Genomic DNA, 21,137 nt, shown 5'->3' with positions numbered 1-21,137 from the left:
TTCACAAAACATTTTCTACTTCTAAACCAGGACTGCTAAATCCTGCTAAAGAAGACCGTGTAGCTATACAGACATGTGCCACTGTGCATTTTGGTTTACAGTATAAGCTGTAATCCATTTTCAATTCCCAATTATACCACATAACCCTGGTTGACACACCCTAGTGCATTTTATAATTTTTTCATAGCTTTTGTTTAGCTCAAATCCAACTCCAACTTTTCTTACTCTCAGCATAAAATCTACAAATCACACAGAAATAAACAAAAAAAGACAAGGCAGTATAAACTCATCTACATATAGAATTAAGGTGCTGGGTTTTTGAGAAAAAAATGCTTTGGTCCAGAGGTTAAGGGAGAGATCCGAGATAGTAGATGCAGTGACCAGTTCTCTACTTTGGGACTCCTGCATGTGTGAACAGGAAGTGCTGTGAATTACCAGTGGAGTCACAAGATACTACTGTTACTACTTCCTGTAGTATTATCAAACTAGCACTGCCACTAGTGTGTATGCTGGTATGTGACAAACTGCTTCATGTATGTTCTTCAAACTTGTGAAGGAGTTGCACATGAAAAACATTGAATTAGTATTGCTATCAAAAGACATAGAGGTGCCTGAGTGGCTCAGTTGGTTAAGCCTTTGCCTTTGGCTTAGGTCATGATCCCAGGGTCCTGGGATAGAGCCCCACATCCAGGTCCCTGCTCTGTGGGGAGCCTACTTCTCCCTCTGCTGTTCCTCACTGTCGTGTTCTCTGTGTGTGCGTGTGTGTGTCACATAAATAAATAAAATCTTAAAAAAAAAAAAAAGACTTAGAAAAATGTGAGTTGAAGAAAAGACCCAAGTACACAAAGCAAAATTTTGAACAATTAATAAAACTGAGGCCATTTGTAAACACCAGATCTTCCTTAATAAAGTATCATCTTAAATTTTTGAGTTTTACTTTTATACTACAAAATCCTCTGTTTAACACTCTATTTTTCAATACCCATCATCACAGTATCTAAGAAATTAGTCAAGTAATCAGTTTCAATTGCTAAGAAGGGAAAATGCTATTTATCTACACTTAGATTTCAGTCAAGAATTTCAATTTATTGGAGAATATATTTAAAACGGTTCATCTTCTACGTGACAGGAGTGTCCCGAGATTTTTGCATCTGATTTCAAGCTTAGTTGAAAGACTCTGGGTGTCTCTAATTATATTAACTCCAGATACCTTCATATATAAAATGAGATAAAAGAGAAATCTTTCACTTGTATCAGCTACCCAGTGTAGAGGACTCAGTTTAATGGGGAAAAGATGTTGAAAGTAACACTAAACAAATAGGATTTGGCAAATTCAGGCAATAATAAGCCTAGAATGAACCTACAAATAGTGAAACTGTAAAAAATTCTGAAGTAAATTTTGGATGGCACAAAAGAATAGCAGTACCTAGAATGAGGGGTTGATTGCCTCCCCTTACTCTGCACTGCTAACTCTAACACCAGACCCAGAGTTCTCAAAATGGACAGTAGTTTAAAACTTGAGCTTTGGAGCTAGACAGTCCCAGGCCAGAACTCCAGGCCTGCCAATTCCTGGTCCTGTAATATACTCCAGTTTCTTTATCTATAAAATGGATATAAAATATTTATCACAGTAAAGCACTTTAGCACTCCACATCGTTTGCAATTAGTAAGAATCTGCTATTATTATATTATATATTCTTTAAGGGAAAAATTGGCAGGTTGATGTGAAATCAGGACAGAAAAGAGGTTCAAATAATGTCAGAAGAAGCAGAGTTGAAAAGTGTGCTAATATTTCACCTCATAGGTGTTGAGGTTCATGGGAGACAGCCTGGGTGCCTTCAAATTTATGAGAATCTGTCATGAGAAAGCACATTTTAATTTGTGATCTATGCTGTCAAGGACAAGAAGGAATATGACATAGATTCAACTGATGAGGCATTCGGGTCAGATATTACCAAAACTCCATGCTAATATGCATACATACTTGTGGCATGGTTATGCAGCATTTCTATCATTTATGTTTTAAATGAGGGTGACTGGATAGATGAAATGAAGTTGAATATCCAAAGAATCAATAGGTAAAAACTACCAAAGGACAATGAACCCTACCTACTTCACAGAGATATTTCTGCACGGGTTCTGTGATCACTAAACAAAAATACTTCAGAGGGGATTCAATCTTCTGTCCCATTAGTGATCTAATGGTCCCCTCAAAACCATGAGATATCACTGTTACAAAATAAGTGACCCAACTCTCAGTTTTGAGCTCTGCCTAAAGTGCCTATAACAGAGTTTACCACCTAGTATTTAATTTTTTTCTTTTATTTCTTATATAGAGAGCAATAATAAATTCTGAAACCAGGGAAAGATGAAACAAACAAACAAGTTTTTATTCCCGTGGCCTTTTGGAAAGAATGATGAAAATGAATTACCCCATGCACGTAGATAAAATAATCAGTGAAATGCTATTAATAAATCAAGTTTTCAATCAAAGACAAATAAAATTTAAAATACTGCAGTCATGCCCTCAGGGTCCATGCCTTGTTATAATGGATTCATTTCAAGCCTTTTTAAAATGAGATCATTCTTCTAACAAGATTCTTTTGGTACTTTTTTATGAGACTTAGGCAGTTCAACCTTATTAATAATTTTATTTAGTGATATGCCACTGTAAAACAAGTTCTATTCATGGATTTCCTGAAATGAAATTTTACACTCATCCATCTGTAACTAAATTTTAAAGAATCGAAACCCAATAATAACCCATACCGCTTTAATGGTTCCGGTGGCTTTAATTAGCTTTACTATCAGTCTTTAATTGCCAGAGAAATTGAAATTTAAGTGAACTTGAAACATTATATTGCATTTAAAGGAGTATCAAGTTTTTGACAGAACTCCCATTGTTAGCAAGGTTGTAATGAAGATGATACACTAGTTCATTGCCATTGCCATTTTAAATTGGTCAATTCTTATATAAAAAAAATTAAAATATGTAGCAAAAAGGCTTCAGGAAGAGTCACGTTTTTTTTTTTAAAGATTTTATTTATTTGACAGACAGAGATCAGAAGTAGGCAGAGAGGTAGGCAGAGAGAGAGAGGAAGAAGCAGCCTCCCTGCCGAGCAAAGAGCCCGATGCAGGGCTCAATCCCATGGACCCTTAGATCATGACCTGAGCCGAAGGCAGAGGCTTAACCGACTCAGCCACCCAGGCGCCCCAAGAGTCACATCTTTTGATTCAGTAATTTCTCTCCTAGAATTTATCTTAAGGAAATAATTTAGCATGCAAATAAAGATGGCCATTGCTGTGTTGTTTTTTTTTTTTTAAGATTTTATTTATTTATCCGACAGAGAGAGATCACAAGCAGGCAGAGAGGCAGGCAGAGAGAGGAGGAAGCAGGCTCCCTGCTGAGCAGAGAGCCCCATGCGGGGCTCCATCCCAGGACCCTGAGATCATGACCCGAGCCGAAGGCAGCGGCTTAACCCACTGAGCCACCCAGGCGCCCCATTGCTGTGTTATTGATAATATTGAAAAAATAAACAATAATTGAGTATTTCACATTAATGAAGAGGTCAATAAATTATAGTTTGTTAAGACAATAAAATGTGACATAGCCAATGAACTAATCAGTATTTAAACAAATGGTAAAATATTTGATATGTTATGTTAAAATATTTGATATGTTATGTGAAACTTAGAAAATAGGTGCTAATAGTCATCTTTTGGAGTACTGCAGTATGCCTAGGAATGAAATGTAGAGGGCAGTTTTTAAACTTAAGTAAATGATTAATTTATTAAATTTTAAAAACTTGGTTTTCAATTAATTGTCATTTCAAGAAAAAGACTGAAAGTTGGCAGAAGAAACAAATCAAGTAGATGAAACTGGCCATCAGGTGAAACAGTCTTCTTTAAATTCCTATACAATGTGAAGCTCCAAATTGATCTCATACCAATTCCTTTACCTTCTCAAGTTCTGGCTTCCTTCTATGTTATTCATACCTTGTTAAGAAGAAAGTGATAACGATCAAGAAAGTTTTTTTTTTTTTAGTAAAATCTAAGATCTTAAGGTATTTTGAAAATGAAAATACCTAATCAAATACTGGCTAATAAAAATATTAGCTGGAGAAGAACAACCAAAGATTTCCAGGTGAGACAAGAGTCTCTCCTTTGCAGAATGTTAGATAATACCTGTGCATTAAGAAAGAAGTGCTATTTTCCCACGTGGCTCCTAAACTAAGTGAGACAAACTCCTTGCTTACAGTAGTTAATTAGAATTACCTGGTACTGTATATTGATGGATCTTTATTCAGTTCCTTGGTTCTTAACAAATAAAAAATCCATTTCCCTAGGCTGACCCATTAATTAAAGTCATTCTTATGGTTTTGTTTTGCTTTTTTTTTTTTTTTAACATATGCAATTTTGTCACTGTAAATTTTAATTTCCCAAATGGCAAAACATTTCAGAATATCTCTAAGGCGCTTGGGACTCAAGATCTGCCACAGAGGTATTGCAAGTGTGGCCACACTTCCCTCTGAAGTCTATCAGGGCCCTTCTAATTAGCCTTTTGCCACATGACAGCTCACCAACTTCAAGAGATTTAGGGTTGCTAATCCTCCATCAGAAATTGCATTATTAAGATGATTGAATTTGGAGACTGTAGATAAGTAAGGTAGACTTTACAAGTCACTCTCGGGCTATGTTTAAAGGAGGTGAATTTGGACTGCTGGGTGGCTTATGACAGAGTTAAAGAGATGAGCTTTTTAGACTTTGCTGGTCAACTTCTTTTTATGTCTCAACTTCTTCCTAACTCAACTTCTTCATTTTCCCCATATGCAAAACAGAGTAGAAACATCTGTCATAGCTACTTGCTCCTAGGGATATTTGATGGATAATTAGTTAAAGAGGGCATTCTACCTTGCTGGGCAAGGGTAAAACAGAAATACAGGTGAACTCACACATCCCATCATCTATTCTGATGATTTTCCTACCTCCTTTGTCTGCTATTTGAACTTGGAGATTTGTGATTCCTTATGTAAACCATTTGCCATTGACGGCCACAATTTGTGAACAATTTATTGTATCTTACTTTATTTGCAATGGCAAATTATACACTAAGTACTAATCTCTCATGCATACTAAACTACAAATATGACATAATAATAAACCCTTGGAAGGTCTAAAGAGGTTTAGAGATAGAAATTAATTATTTTTCTTTCTCACTGTAATAAAGTCTTGTCTCACTAAGGCCCAAATTATTCAGTGGTCTTGTAGTTCACCGAAACAACACCAGTATCTGAGCTGGGAACACCTTTGTTTCTGTAAAACCTAAAATGAACAATCTATGGTCCCCCAAAAGTCAATTACATTCCTCTCCTTTCTTTGAAAAAAAATTGAAAAAGCTCTGGCTTTTAAAAATCTCAATATTTATTCCTATTTCTAAAGAAAAAAAAAATGATAACACATAAGTTACTTTACTTTATTGGGAAAGTAAAACAGTACATTCACAGCAGTTACTGAATTGATATACTATGTACTTCTCATTTATTAGTTTAATTTCGTTGTCAGTTCTCCTACTATAACATTGTATTTCCCAAGGGTTCACATGAGATTTTACTCTCATTGTTTTAGCTACTTTGTTACAAGTATTTCCTTCTTATCAGTTATTTATTTAAAGCTTTCACCATACCCATTTGATCTGAATAAACTCATTGGATATGTGCTTTCTCTTCATAACCAAGCTCAGCTTTTGATGGTGTATTTACACCAGTTTTTTATATAATATCAAAAAGATCTACAATTTAGAGAATGACCTTGATTTGCTTTTTCTGATCTTTTGTAGTTGGATGAAGCAGAAGGTAAAATGAGGGACAATTGTGTGTAATTTTCCTCTAATAGTCACTATCCTTTTTCAAAGAAATTCTAAAATAAGGATTCTTTTAAAAAATAAGGTATAAGCTTACCTCACTATTAACTTAAAAACTACAATTTATGTATCACTGGATTTTACCATTTTTTGTGTCATTTGGAAATATGGAAGGCCAGACTTTGAGCTTCCTGTGTTAGGAATCTGAAGAATCTCAAGTCTGCAGTAGAGTCTTTCTTATAGTTATAACAACTTGCTTCATAGGGTGGCCTCTCACATTACCGCTCATTCATCTTTGGTAACCTGCCTACAATGCCCCCTCTTTGTGGGAGGATTATACACTCTTGTGTTGTTAAAGTAGGATAGGACCACACAATTTGTTTTTTTGTTTTTTTTTTTTTTCAACTAAATGTTGGCAATGTTCCAGAGAGAGGCTATTCCATCAGCTGGAGTCCTGAGGTGAGGGTGACATGGAACAGAACCACAAGAAACCCATGTTAGACTTAGTGAGTGAGTTGAAGAAATATTTTATTACTCCAAGAAATTAGGATCTGGGGAGTCATTTGTTAATGTAGCATAACCTAGTTTCTCATAACTGATACAAGTATTAATGTTGGGGGGCACCTGGGTGGCTCAGTAGGTTAAGCCTCTGCCTTCGGCCAGGGTTATGATCTCACGGTCCTGGGATCGAGCCCCACATCGGGCTCTCTGCTCAGCGGGAAGCCCGCTTCCCCCCCTCTCTCTGCCTGCTTCTCTGCCTGCCTCTCTGCCTACTTGTGATCTCTCTCTCTGTCAGATAAATATTTAAAAAAAAAAAAAAAAAAAGTATTAATGTTGGGATACTCAGAGGAACCAAGCTGAAAGAGAAGCCACTCTCCCACAAGCAAACAAGCAAGCAAGCAAGCAAGCTAGCTAGCAAGCAAACAGTAAGTTACCCTACAGATCATGAACAAGAAGCAAGCATCTCAATTCAGTTGACCTAAGGTAAGTATGGAACTAAGAGACTTACACAAAGGGCTTGATAGACCTATATCAATATTAAGTATTATATCCTTAAAGGGGTCAAAGCAAACTCAAAGGAAGTAATGTTCACATAGAGAAATAGTGAGGCATAGTATTCTAGGGACTGAATAATTGGTGTATGAATTGTGTTTAAGACAGTGACTTTACGAAAAGATTCTGTAGAGTATATGGGGAAGAAAAGTTGTTCTATGGAAGTAATTCCAAAGTCTGAAGGGTGGGAGAAGGGGTGATGGGAAAGTAAATACTGAATCAATAGATGAGGATGATCAGTGGTATGGAGAGAATTAGACTTCAATATGGCTCAGAGTAAGGGGTTCAGTACTAATGATTATGAAACCTAAGAACACTGGGACCTAGAAGGTGCATAGAAGGTACTGTTAGTGTAGTATAAGAGAACTTGTAAAGAATGTATTGATGTGAGCAGTGTTCCCTTTCTATACCTCAAGAATTTTGTGGCTCTAGTGTTTCCCACCAAAAGTTTCCCCAGGGCTGCTGCCTAGAGACACAGTTGAATCTTGAATTGAAACAACATAACTGATGTTTATATTAATAGTAAAAGCACATGAGACCTACTTCTCGTGATATACCCTTGGAATCACAGGTCACTCTGCCTTAACTAGGAATGATACTTTCAGTATAAGTAAGTTTGTGCTGTGGCATTTTCAGTCAAGTGCTTAGGAATAGAACATAAGACCACACATGACTCTTTCATTAAAGGCCATATTGACAGAAAAATCTAGTGAGTGAACCACATCTGGTCACTTCAGTCCTATCATAATTCATCCTTACGTAACTGACCTAAGGAAGTATTATTACTACATTCATTTTGCAAATGAGGGAACTGAAGCTCTAAGAGGTAAAGTAACTTGCTTGAGATTACACAGCCAAAAATGGTCAGGGCAGGTTTTGAAGCCAAATTATCTAATTACAGTCTGTGCTTTCTAAACACTAGCTAAACAGCAGGCCATGTTGTTGTTGAAATCTATGTGGTTATGGATTTCATTGGGATTCAAGAAAAATCATGGCTAAAATGGTAAAATGCACTTAAGATCTTTCCTCATATAGCTCCAAGGGCCCTAAGGGTGTCATCTCTCACTGTATTTGGCCACGGGAGATGTGGCCTGATTGTGTAATGATACAATCAGGAGATCCCTGCCCAGTGTTCAAAATAAGCCAAAATATTATCTTAAATTTAATTAAGGTTATACAGGATTTTAGGCTGTATCTCTACTAAAGGAAAAGACCACCTGAATAGTCAAGGGGAGAGGACATTATCCTTCTCCTTCCCCTAATTTATCCAGTTAGCTGACAGCAATTCAGGTGCTGTCCCTGAATAATTTGTGAAAATGTTCCCATTCTTGGCTTTATGTGGGTTGATAAGACCAGATTCTATTTGATCCGTGCCTCATTATTCAATGGCAGTGCACAGCCTGGGTCAGAAGTCAGCAGCAGTGTGGGGAGTAGGGGTGAATGCCTGGCCCATTACCATTGATAACACTTTTACCAAAGACAGCTCACACTGAGAGGAGAGAACAAGCCTCCAACTGGCTACAAAGTGGGTTTCAGATAAAAACTCATTACTCTCCAAAATCCACCTCAAAGCCCAGAGAGTTATCCTGAGGAGGCTAGAGTGAAGTTCACCTAATTATCAATTACACTGTATCTTCCTTCCTCCTCTCTCTAATTTAATCTCTTAAATTCGTCTTTTGAAAATCTAACAGCTTGAATATTTTCCATCAGGAGCACAATCAACCATAGAATTTTAAGGGAAAGGGGTAAAAGATAAACGGCCCTAGAGAAAGCTTTATTATGAAAAATGATCTCTGATGTGTAATCCATAGTCTAGAGACTACCAGGAAAGGAGAATGAAAGACAGCTAGGCAGTGAGATCTATCTCCAGTTGCACCCTGTAGGGAGGCTCCGTTATCTCACAAGGCATGCCCCAGGTTCAAAGGATGAACTTGAGTTTAAACAAAAAAAGTAAGTATGTGGAAGAGACTGACTAATGGGCAGAAAGAGAAAAATGGTTTTTGTTGTTGTTGTTCTTTTTAAATCCTTCTCCAGTTTGATGTTAATCCTTTGTGATAGGTAGAGAACGATGTGTGATTTTCATAATTGAAGAGTAGCTTTATCATTCTTAGCAGGAGGGAAACCCCTCTCTGCTGCCTTTTAAAGGTTTTCAGAGAAGTAGAATTGCATAGTCCTTCAAATAAATCCTGTGACCCTCACTTCTGTCAAATTTTCACAACATGTGTTGATCAATATTGCAAAATGTTGAAAGTGGGAGGGTTTTCTTCCAGGTTTGGGATAGGATTCAGAATCTTTTTTGAGATGCCAGAGAAACAGATTTTTTTCCCCCTTTCAGAAATTGTTACTTGCATGGGTTGCACTTTTGTAGCTACCAAACCATTCAGTCCAAGAAAAATGACTGGCCAGACTGCCCACTAGGTGGTCCTATTCCCAGAACAAATACCCACAGGCACCCAGCAAGGGGAGAGAGACCCTTGCTAGCCCTCTGCCCTCTGATTAGCTCATGAAAAGAAAATCTCTCACTGAGTTCTCACCCTAGTCTCCACAAGCACTCAGGGGCCTTTGGAACTTCCCTGGGCTTCTGGAAGAACTGGAGACAGCCAAAAAAAAAAAAAAAAAAAAAGAAGGATATCTGATATCTGGCTGTTTCTTCACAAGTAGAGAAAAAAGCCTTATCAGAGAGCATCATAACATGCTACTAATTTATATATACCCCAAGAGATAGGTTTTTACAATACAGAACCAGAGGTTCTGCTAAACATGTGTGGAGGCTACTAGAAATCAGCATGCCTTGCAAGTACATGTGGTGACACATTCTGCATAGGTTTTGAGAATCCAAGATGAAGGATGAAGCTCTGTCACGAAAAACTTCAAGGGGACTTTGATGGAAATGGAGGTGAGGACATTCTAGGTTTTTTTCCTTTTCCAAGCTCCATGCTAAAGGTAATTACAATGCTTACTAGCAGGCTAAGATATGGTCTAGGCACAGATACAGAAAACAGTCAACACTTAACACTTTCACATATGTGTGCCATGTCTTCCATAGCCCTCTTATGGACATCTGAAATTGTTTCTACTACAGCCCCAACTGCGGGGCGGGGGGGGAGTTGGAAAAGAAGCCTTTGGGCTATGTAGACCACATTACCATTGAAGAATTGTTTGACACCTCTGGAGAGCATATCTGGGTGTGAAGTATTATTAAGACTTTTGAGACAAAAGCCCGAAAAGCAACCATTGTCTAAATCAGAATGTAGATTTTGTTATACATATCAGCCATACCAAGATCTGGTCAAAAACAGACACCTCAAGATGGCTGGATGATATGGCTGGAAATGAAATAAAAGCTGAATGACTCCTACTTGTTATTGCTAAAAACAACCCAAACCAATATGAATATATTTGGAGTGGTCACATTTCTAGCTGCCTGACTTTAGAGAGTTCCCTCTCCTTGGCATTGTGTAAAATGAAGATAATGATAATATTTTCCCAGCCTATATCATAGAACTGTTATGAGACTTGAATAAGATGTTGTGAAAAACCAGTTGAATATATCTGGTGTTAATTTATACCAGTACACACACACACACACATAAATATATATTTGTCTTCCCTTAAAACACAAGTTCCTAGAGGAGAGAATGCCATTTTATGTCATCTATGAAGAATTGTAATTCGGAACATCTGCCCCCAAAGATGGTTTCAAGTGGTTTTATGGCCATTTAAATAACTATGTGGCCATCAAAAAGGGTCTTCCACTTCTTTGCATACTCAGTGACGAAACTCAGAGCACTAAATAAAAGTGCTCCCCGGTCTTCCCATTTGCTTTTCCCGGTAGTCATTCTCTGTTGAAACATACAATTCATGCATTGTTACTTCTTCAGTGATTTCAGATTATTTTACAATGCTGTAGGGAATAAATATTGCTATACGGAATAGATAAATTAGAGAACAGCTTCTCATGTCTGAAGACAACACAACCATGCTTAACTTCTCCTTTTTTCTGTGGAGTTTTCTTGAGGTTATCAGAGCTTCCTTAGAGAATTCCAAACATTCTTTGAGTTTCAACTTCAATGCCACATCCTCCCTTGAGCCTTTTCTGGTTTCTCCCCAACAAGAATTGATTTTTGCCTTCTTCTGAATTTTCATGTCACTTTATGTCCAATTCTCTAATGGCATTTAAACTCAATCTAATACTGTATATCTTCTTCAGGAGCTGAGTAGTTCCTCAATAATTATTGTTTAATAAATGAGTGACTATATGAATACAATATAAATGCATGTGTTCTTTGCTTGCATTGTTACATAGAAAACCAAGAATCACTAGGTGACAGGAGGTAAGTGATAAAAAGCCCACGATACACTGGCTCTTGGCTGGCTGTCATGCCAGCTCTCATTAAAGCATCCAGACCTCCGGGGCATTGAGCATTAAATCCCCACCACATCAAACTCCTAAGCTCAGTATACATGTGTATTGAAGAAAAGAGAAGGTTACCATAGCTCATGTGTAGCATGAATTTCTGCTCCACTGAGCTCTCAGGAACCTTGAAAAGTCAAATATTTAGCCATCTAACATTTTCATTCACATGCAATATGGTTTTTGAGCTTCCTTCTTCTTTCCACTCTCTCTTACATTTAGCCTAGCTCCATAAATGCTTCCTTTGTGCTCTGCTGTGGCTGCAGCCTTCATTAGAATTTTTTGCTTTGATTAATTATTGAGTCCTCAGTGCAAAGGGCTTTCCAATCTCCAGTTCTCATTACTGGGTCTTGCTGCTGACTTACTCTGCTGGCCCTGATGCAGGGCTTGATGAATGCTCCATCCTAAGAGGGTTTCAAGTGCTCATAACCAGCTGTTTTTCCAGTGCGCTTTTTGGGTGAACTTGGCAGGGACAGAGTTTTAGACACATTTCTGTGTGTGTGTGTGTATTCGTGTGTGTGGGTGTCTAACCCAGAAGGAGTTCTAGTATACATGGCCAGGCTACATCAAAGCACAGTAGACAGCAATACTAGAGCTGGGCTTCCTTTAGTATTTTTGGCTTAACTTTTTTTTCCTACTTTCTTTAATTCTTCTGACCATTTTACCCTTGGAAGAGATATTTTATTTATTTATTTATTTTTGGCATATTAGTTCACGTCAACTGGTGTATCTACTTATATGCTCTTTGAGATTTCCTTGAGGCATCCTGCTATACTGTGCACCTTTTCTGGTTCTCTACTTCTGGAACTCTATGATGTAAAATTCACTTCCACAATTTTAAAACCAGCTAGCATGATTCTTAGTTTTATCTACAGCCTTATCTCCAATTTCCTTCCTTCATCTCTCCCCTGATTCTGACAGAGAACTTCATTCCAAGGAAGACTTCAGGAGAGGTGGAGAGAATTTGGTGAGGTGATGACAAGCACGATAGTTCTAACAGACACAGCAGGGCATTTTTCCACTTTATCAAACAAGAAACTGATATGTTTGGAAAGGATCTTTTTTATGATATTTCTAAAAACTTGAAAATATCAGGCACTGACAATAGCACTTCATTCTAGTAAGAATCCCTTTTCATTTGGTTGTTTGTTTTGCTTAGACCTTGCATGCCTCTTTGAAAATCCTGGTGAAACTAAGAAAGAATCACAGAACACCAAAAAACACCAAGGCATCAAAGTGCGCTCAATGACATGCTCCCTTCCTGAAATGGGTCTTCTGTAGGACTTGACTTAAACCCATGAGTAATTGTAAATTTAAATAGAGGTTTAGGGTTCCACGACCAATGAATTACTCAGGCTACAGAGAGGTCTCTTTACTTCTCTCAATATTGTAGAAAAAGTTGTCCCAAGATGTGCACCTTTGGCATGTAGGTTATTTTGAGCTAAAAATGATCAAATTCCAGAAGACTCAGGAAAAACTTTCACTTTCCTCTTAACTATCTAAAGAATTTAGATAGAGGACCTGCTCCATCCAGGAAGGGAGTTAACACCACAGATAGCTATAGTATAAGATGAACTAGGGATGGTACACAGGGAGGAACTTAAGCGAAGTCTGTTTTTTAATCCTTCCCGTATGTCCCATTGTTTCTGTATGGCTCAGCAAACATTTGTTTATCAAACATTTACTGTTTTTTATCTTCCTTTGAATGGCTTCCCTTCCCTTTGAAGTCCTACCTCTACTCTCTTATTAGTTCAGGATGACATATACCTCATTTTGGCTAAGAAATTAAATTTGATTTTTTCGAGTTAGTCTCTCCCACGTCAATTTAATTCTTAGACTAGCCAGAGAATCTTGAAGGGTAGAGGAAAATTTTTCTCCCCAACAGCATTTATAAAATAATTGGTTTCTGGGGTGCCTGGGTGGCTCTGTCATTAAGGTGTTCAACACTTAACTTCTGCTCAGGTTATGATCACAGGTTTGTGAGACCAAGCCCCATATCAGGCTCTGTGCTGGGCATGCAATCTGCTTAAAACTCTCTATCCCTCTCCCTGCCCTCCCTCACATGTGGACTTGCACATGCTCTCTCTCTCACAATAAATAAATAAACAAATGAATAAATAAATAAATAAATAAAATAGTTTCCATTATCCTCCCTTGCAAGGATACCATGGAAATCAATGACCTCATATCTTTAATTTGCCTCAACCCTTGGCACAAAGGTATAAACAGAATACAAGGAAAAAACGACTGGCTGTTTCATTTCCCATATCTTGATTTTTTTTTTTTTTAATTTCATCACAGTGAAAAACTAGTTAATTATCTTGACATGGAATAGAAATAGAGTGCTTCAGGTTGCCATGGTCTGATTCATGCCAGAGACTTTTTTAGTGAGAATAAATTAACTACAAACTTTTGTTCAGACATAAACAGTTCTGCTGTCCTTCATATTCATCTTCCTTTTATCATAGTTGTTGTCGAAAAGACTGGAGAATTGCATTTCACTCAGCTGTTTAAACATATGTTTTTTTCTCTCCATTCTCCTCAAAAACCATTGCTCCAGAGTGTACAGCTGACCAAGGGCAGGTCAGGCAAGTGGGGGGCACATACTCATCAAATCTAGGGCAGCAGTGGGGGAGTGACAGGTTTGGGCAGAGTCGGCACATATTCATTGGGAAGAATAGACAGTACTCAATAGCACTATGTGAATTGGCAGCCAAAAAGACCAAGGCTTACACTGAGTAGCATATATATGCATTCCTATTTTCAGATTTAGAGGCTATAATGCTGGCAGATTCTATTCAATAAAAAGGAATTCACCAAAAGACAACTGTAAGAAATATGAGAATGGAATTATTTTGTTAATGAGAAAAGATTAAATAATTTTTAATACATTCATCTTAGCTGGCTGTCAGTTGGGTCATGTGGTAGAGATGATTATACTTTACCAGTTATTGAAAGTATAAATAGAAGTGGATTTCTGTTGTTGTTGGTGGTGGTGGTGTTGTTATTGTTAAGAATGCTGGGAAGGGTTAGCATAAGAAAGAACAAAGTTGGCAAAAGATAGGCATTTGACTAGAAATCTTAGCCACCTTCCTGATTGGGAGTACGAGAGAACTGCTTAGGGAATAATTTCTTATATGATAACAAATGACACCAAATCATAAAGAAAATTAGAGCTTTTTAGAAATTAACTAAATTGCAAATTAACTAAATTAAATTAGCAAATAACTGCTGTTCTCTTGTTAGTGTATCTCATTAATGCTTGTTATTTTGTCTCCCTTGGCTTTTAATGAGTTTCATGGAATCTAAGCTATAACCAATGGGCCTAAGAAATGTCATATATTTTTTCCACAATTAAATGATTTGTCTGTGTGAGCAGACTTTGTCAAGTAATAAATGAGATCTCTTTCCTCAAATTTGGCAGGCAGATTTATGGTTTAGTATAGTGTGTGTCAAGTGGTCAAGCAGCTCCTAAAATTTGCTCACCACACTTCTATAAATTTGTTCGGTAAGAAGACAATGAACTAGCATGAATTTGGGCAGTTTCTTACTCATGACACAGTATATACACATCAGTATCCCTTGCCCCCCTTGTTCCCTGGGGGCTATGTGGAATGAACCCAGGCAGTTGTTGCACACTCAGGACTTTTTCACAGTCTGGAAGCAGAGTTCCGGAAATTGCTAATCTTATAAGGAGATGTTGGCAAACCTGCCTAACTTCCCCTCTGGAGAGAAAGATTAGTTTTTTATTTGATTGTTTTGTTTTGTTTTTCCCCCTATAAAGTAAGCAAATACTCCCTGGGGAAAGGTGGGAGACTTTCCTATCTTTGAAGGTCTAAGGGACCTCAATCTTTTTAGAGACACTAACTCTAGCTTCCAAAGTTGTTTATAAAGCAAAAGGCCTGCCACTGGCTCAAAAGGCATGGAAATGCCAGAATCATGGAGAATTATCTCCTAGTACTGTAATTTAGTTGAATGCACTTTGGAGGCAGAGATCTAGGCTCATATCCTAACTGTAATATTTACTTCATAATATTTGACAAATTTACATGGACTTTCTCCCCTCACCAGTAAACATATGAAGATATGAATTGTTCCATTTTTGCACAAGTCTCTATAAGCTCCAATAAAGAACTTAGCATAATGCCTGCCATGTATTATTTATTCATTCAGTTTGATTACCTGTCTTCCTCTGTCTCCCAAATTCATCCAACTTCTGAGATGACTCATCAACCATACACTTTATGTTGTTTTAGGTAACAGAAGGTAAATTATCAATAACATCTATTTTAAGTGAAAGTGATTATTATGTGCAATATGTTTGTCCTGGAAAATAGACAATTATTCATTAGCTTCCTGGGCTTGGGTAAGCCATCTTACCTATTTGGGTCTCAATTTGTTCATTGTAACATAGGAAAATTATTCTAAATGATCTCTAATGCTCTTTTAAGTCATAAGTTCTGTTTTCTTATAAATAGCTCTATCTGGTAAAATGTAATGCTTTTCAATTTATTTTATGTATTGTATTCTTCTTGAACTGTGAATTGACTGTTTAAAAGTATTACAGGTTTGTTTGGTTTTTTTTTAATTTCCTTCTGCTAACAACACAGTTCAAACATTCTGACAAACAACTTTTCTTTTTTTAAACCCATGCTTGTTTACAAAGCAGTCATAAACATCCCTATTAGGAATGTCTTCTCTTTCCATAAGGTTTCCTTAATAAGTGCATATTTATTGCAACATTAAAAAAGTTTTAACAAGAGCCAATCTTCAAAGATTCACATGAATGAAAGGACAACGCAATGAGTATGATCCACAATGACACTATTCAAACAGCTGGTATTTGGTATGGGATAAGTTTATACACTTGCTTTTGCACATAGGCATCCTTTGTGTCCTGTGATTGCACCTCAGTGAAAAGTGAAACCATACTGAAAGCTGGCCCGGGAAACATAGTTTTGCTGCCCAAAATGCCTGCCTTAGTGCAGGCCATTTCATTCTTGAGCATAGGCACTACATGTCATTATGATTTGCTCTGAAAATATTCACCTCCTCATTTCCCTTTAAGGCTGTGAAAGTGCTTTTATTTTATTATTTATTGCTACTTGTAGGTTTAAGATTTATCCCTTATCATATATTTGCATTCAACTCCTAGCCTGTCTAGTATCTAGCACAAAGCTGGATACTATACAAGGGATGACGGACAGAAAAAAAGATAAAAACTAAAATGAGTCTCGAGGCAGATTTGTTAAACAGAGAGGTTAAACGGGGAGTTAAAGGGGACAACTTCATCTAGCCTAAGGATTTGCTGGGAATCAGGAGATATCCCTGGGTCAGTTTGCGGGGGGAGGAACATCAGTACAGGCTGAAAGTAGAAGTAATCAGAACTGGGGAACATAGAAACATGTCAAGAAACAGAGAACAATGATCTTGGCCACAAACAAATTGTGCTCAAGGACTGAACATACCCTACTGTGATAATCCAGTAAAATATAATTCAACAAACACTAGCGAAGTCCACTTGTATGCCAAACATTATCCCAGCCATGTTTCTCTCAAACTGAGTCAGATTGCTGAAAAAGCCAGGATCTTGGCTGGACTTGGCACAATTTCTAGCTTATGGTGAGCTTCAATGCCAGGCACTGAATTTGACCACATATTCTTGTACTTTTCTGCCTGTGCCTTCATACCACATGCTTTATAGAAAAAAAAAAAAAAAATTCTAGCCATGAATGCTAGCTTAAGAATGTGTTAAGAACAAGTGAGATTTTGATAGCAAGGACATTTAAAACCTTGTTATACACACAAACATTTTAAATCAAGATTCTATGAACACTTGACTTTTTATAGAGATAGTATTTTCTGAACAAAACTCCATTTACCAATTACATGTTTTGATCAATATTCTATGTGATGCTATTAAACCTTTCCCACCATTTTTTCATTCTCATTTTCACTTTGTTAAAATTGTGTTTATTGTGATCAATGTTTTACTGTGTAAATTGTACAATGAATGATTGAAAGATCGAGGTCTTTTGTTCATATTGAATTTCATCACTTATAGCTTCTGCATTTCACATGTAGGGATTTTGTGCTTGATGTGTGTTTATTAATTCTACCAAATCCAATTTTTTTTCAGTCATTTTGGTGGATCTAAATTTTGTCAAGAATATTTTTTCTATCAATTTTTAGTTAACAAGAGATATTACTATATACAGTTTTAGCTGTTCTCAGTTATATTTTGTGCCATTTGTTTCTCCTATGTCTAATTTTCCTCAGATCAATTTTTGTAGTTTTTTGTATTCCTATAAGGTATTATCCTTGAGTCAGTGTCTATCACAAACTTTACTATGTGTAATTTGGTTTACATTATGTCTACAACTCTGATTTTTTGGGAGTCAGTTGTACTTTTTAAAATTTCCAACAAGCGTTCCTTATATAATAAGCAGAAGATCTGGGCACATAATACAATTAAACGGTCCTCAGGATCAAAGCAATGACATCAGTACTTTCTCTACAGCTGAAGACAAGGATAGCAAATTGAATGAGAACAATCATTTTGAAAAATGATCTTTTACATCTCCTAGCCCAGTAATAAGGGATGCCTATATTTTTGAGAATAAAGACAACTCCCAGTCCCAGATCTAGCTCCAGAAATTTTGGTCTATTGAAGGGTGAGGTAATCAGCAGGTTCTACTTCACTGGCAGCTTCTCAGCGGCTGTACCTAGCGGGCCAGTGAGGAATTAAACGCATTTTTAAAAACTCATTTAGCCCATCCCTCTCTTGTATCACTGAAATTCAGGGCAATTTATATTACACTATGATAGCAGGGTCCCCAAAGAAAAATTAAGATTTAAGAAATACAAGCTAAAGAATGAAGCCCGCTCCTGATTACTAAAGATGGCAAGTTGAATACAAAATCACCTCTGCTTATGGCCAAAACTTCACTAAAATGATACAAAGAGAAAAAGATATTTTAAAGGCATAAAGGTGGGGCGCCTGGTGGCTCAGCCAGTTAAGAGTCTGAGTTTGGCTCAGGTCACGATCTCAGGGTCTTGGGATGGAGCCTGAACCAAGGTCCCTGCTCAGCGGGGAGCTTGCTTCTCCCTCTGTGATGCCTCCTCCCGCTTTTGCACTTGCCTGCACATGCACAGATGCTCTCTCTCTCTCAAATAGATAAATAAAATCTTATTAAAAAATCAGAAATAAAGGCATAAAGGTCACAAAGGAAAAAATAAAAAGTTCAGCAAAACTGGAAACTGCAAAGCAGAATGCCTAGCAGTAATTGATAACAACTGGGCTGAGAAAGCCAAATTCGAACTAAAAGAGCAGAAATTTAAGAGATACCAAATTTGCCCTGTAGAAACAATCCCCCCTCCCTGCTTCAAGGACTCAGTATTTTTGCACCTGGAAACACAGGAAGGGAGGTAAAAATAGAACTGAAACAGGGGAATTAAAAAAAAAAAAAAAGTCTGTTTAAGAAGTCTCTATAACTTCCAATTCCCTCCCCAGGTATGTTTAGGGAATGCCTGTCCCTCCTCTATAGACCCTGCAAACAACAACAACAGAACAAAACAAAAAACCAAAAGACGGCTTATTCTCTGGAAGAGATAGAACAGAGGAATTACATTCTAGAAACGCTATGCTAGCATGTCCCCCCTACCTTTCTGTGAGGTGTGAGTAGGCGTGTGTGGTGTATAAGGTCACAGCGCATGCACTCTTTTAAAATGACTTCAAGAACCAGACACGGACACATATTGTGCTTGCTGTAGGCACAGTCAACTGTGCCTGCACAGACAGGCTAGCACAGAAACAGCCTGGTAACAGTGAGCACGTGGAACCACGCATCTTGCCGTGCCCATCCTTCATTCTGAAAGATGCCATTTATTTTAGATATAAATCGACAACCAACCCACACAGACCTGCTGTTGCTGTGATGCTGACACTGTAAATTATTTACTGCATTTTAGGGAATTTGTCATAGAAATGAACTTGGAGTTGAAAATGCATACAGAAACAAATATTCTCATCTGTTAGCAAACTACTGTTACACTCTGTCCTTCATTTTCAAACATGATCTGCAACAGGTTAAGAGCTATGCAGTGAGGCATGAAAGCAAATACTGAACCTATTTCGAACACCCACAGTTTTTTTATCTGCTCAGCCCAAAGATTGCAAAAGTAGTGTTCATTAGATACAGCTCAAGGGATAACTGCAAGTCTGAAAGTTTTCTGAATCCACCATCTTCTAGGAACCTGCTGAGCCAGCCATAATTTGCTCACACCTGTCTTTCCCAGGTTCCCCACACAGCATGTAAAAATGTGACCTAGTGGGCTTTAACTTTGTCCCCAGTCACTCTTATTTATTGTCACTAACTGGTATAATACCTTCAGGTCAATTCCTGCCACAGTCTACTCTGATTTTGAATCTAGATAGAATATCCCATCTCTCCTTCCCTCTCCTTTTCTTTCAGAAAACATATAAATTATTTTCATTAGTAATAACAGAAATTCTCAATAGCCAAGGCAGATTTTGTTTGCAATGAGAAGATGTAATCTTTGCGTAGGAGTGCTCTAATTACAAAGCTCGATCTCTCTGTGTGCTAACATAGCACTAATATTTGGAGTGTCCAGTTGTCCAGCATGATTCTTGCATAATCTTGCATGACTGTCATGGTTTACTTCTGTTAACTGGTTTCTATAAGTGTACTACGGACATGATATGACTGACACTTTCTCTACCAATAGCATGCCCTGAAAATTGCTGTGATCTGGTGGCAAAGAAAACAAATCTCACTTGTATTATGGGACATGTGTTTGGGTTACATTTTGATCCCAGATGTAGCACTTACTAGATAAATCTTAAGCAAGTTGTATAATTTCCCTAAGCTTCAGTTTCTTCAGCTGGAAAAATTGGAAAGGACAATATTCCTCATGGAGTTAGTATGAAAAGTAAATGGAAATTGCATGAAGATTATATAATATCTACATTATATATAGATAGATTATATATATAAACTATATATAATCTATAATAATTATATTATATATCTATATATTATATATAATCTGTGTTATATATAATATATAGATATATAATTATCTATATATATAATATATAATATATATATATATTATATAGATAGATTATATATATTGAGAAATAGGAACAGGACCAGAGACACATAATAGTATTCAAGATCTAATACATACGTTTATCAGAGAGTAGCTGTGTTGTTAGATCCATTTATGTTGAGCTATTATCGCAGAATTACTATGCCTAGCAAGAAGGTATAGGAAGATTCAAAATAATAAAGAAACTCAAGTCCTTTCTCCTTGAATTTAGGGAATAACAAAAAAAAAAAGAAGAATGTATCCCAAGAAATCGTCCTACTCGATTCTAGCTCCTTGGACAGAGAGCTCTGGCTCCTTTAGGAGAACGGCTTCCACACTGGCCACATTGCTACATGAAACATTGTATCTTGCCAGTTAGTATAGACAGAAATTTCTGCTTTAAATGTGGCCTCTCATTAGAAGCTGTGCCAAGACAGTGGCATCTCTCTGGCAAGAAAGTATCTCACTAGGTCCATTTTCATCTTTCAGTGTCAAGTAGATGTCAAGTTCAATAAGAATTAACCTTTGGAGACTCTTCCAGGGACAATTTGCCATCTCCACTAAAGGCTGCCTTTGTAAAGTTTTTTTTTTTTTTTTAATTCTTTCATTCTTTCTTTTTCTTTTCCTTTCTTATCTTTTCTTTTCTTTCTTTCTTTTCTTTCTTTCTTTTTTTTTTTTTATAAATAGAGAATGTTT

This window comes from Enhydra lutris, unplaced genomic scaffold (assembly GCF_002288905.1).
Source record: "Enhydra lutris kenyoni isolate GAN:26980312 unplaced genomic scaffold, ASM228890v2 scaffoldscaffold2, whole genome shotgun sequence".
NCBI classification, from domain to species: domain Eukaryota; kingdom Metazoa; phylum Chordata; class Mammalia; order Carnivora; family Mustelidae; genus Enhydra; species Enhydra lutris.
This window is presented reverse-complemented; position numbering follows the sequence as displayed.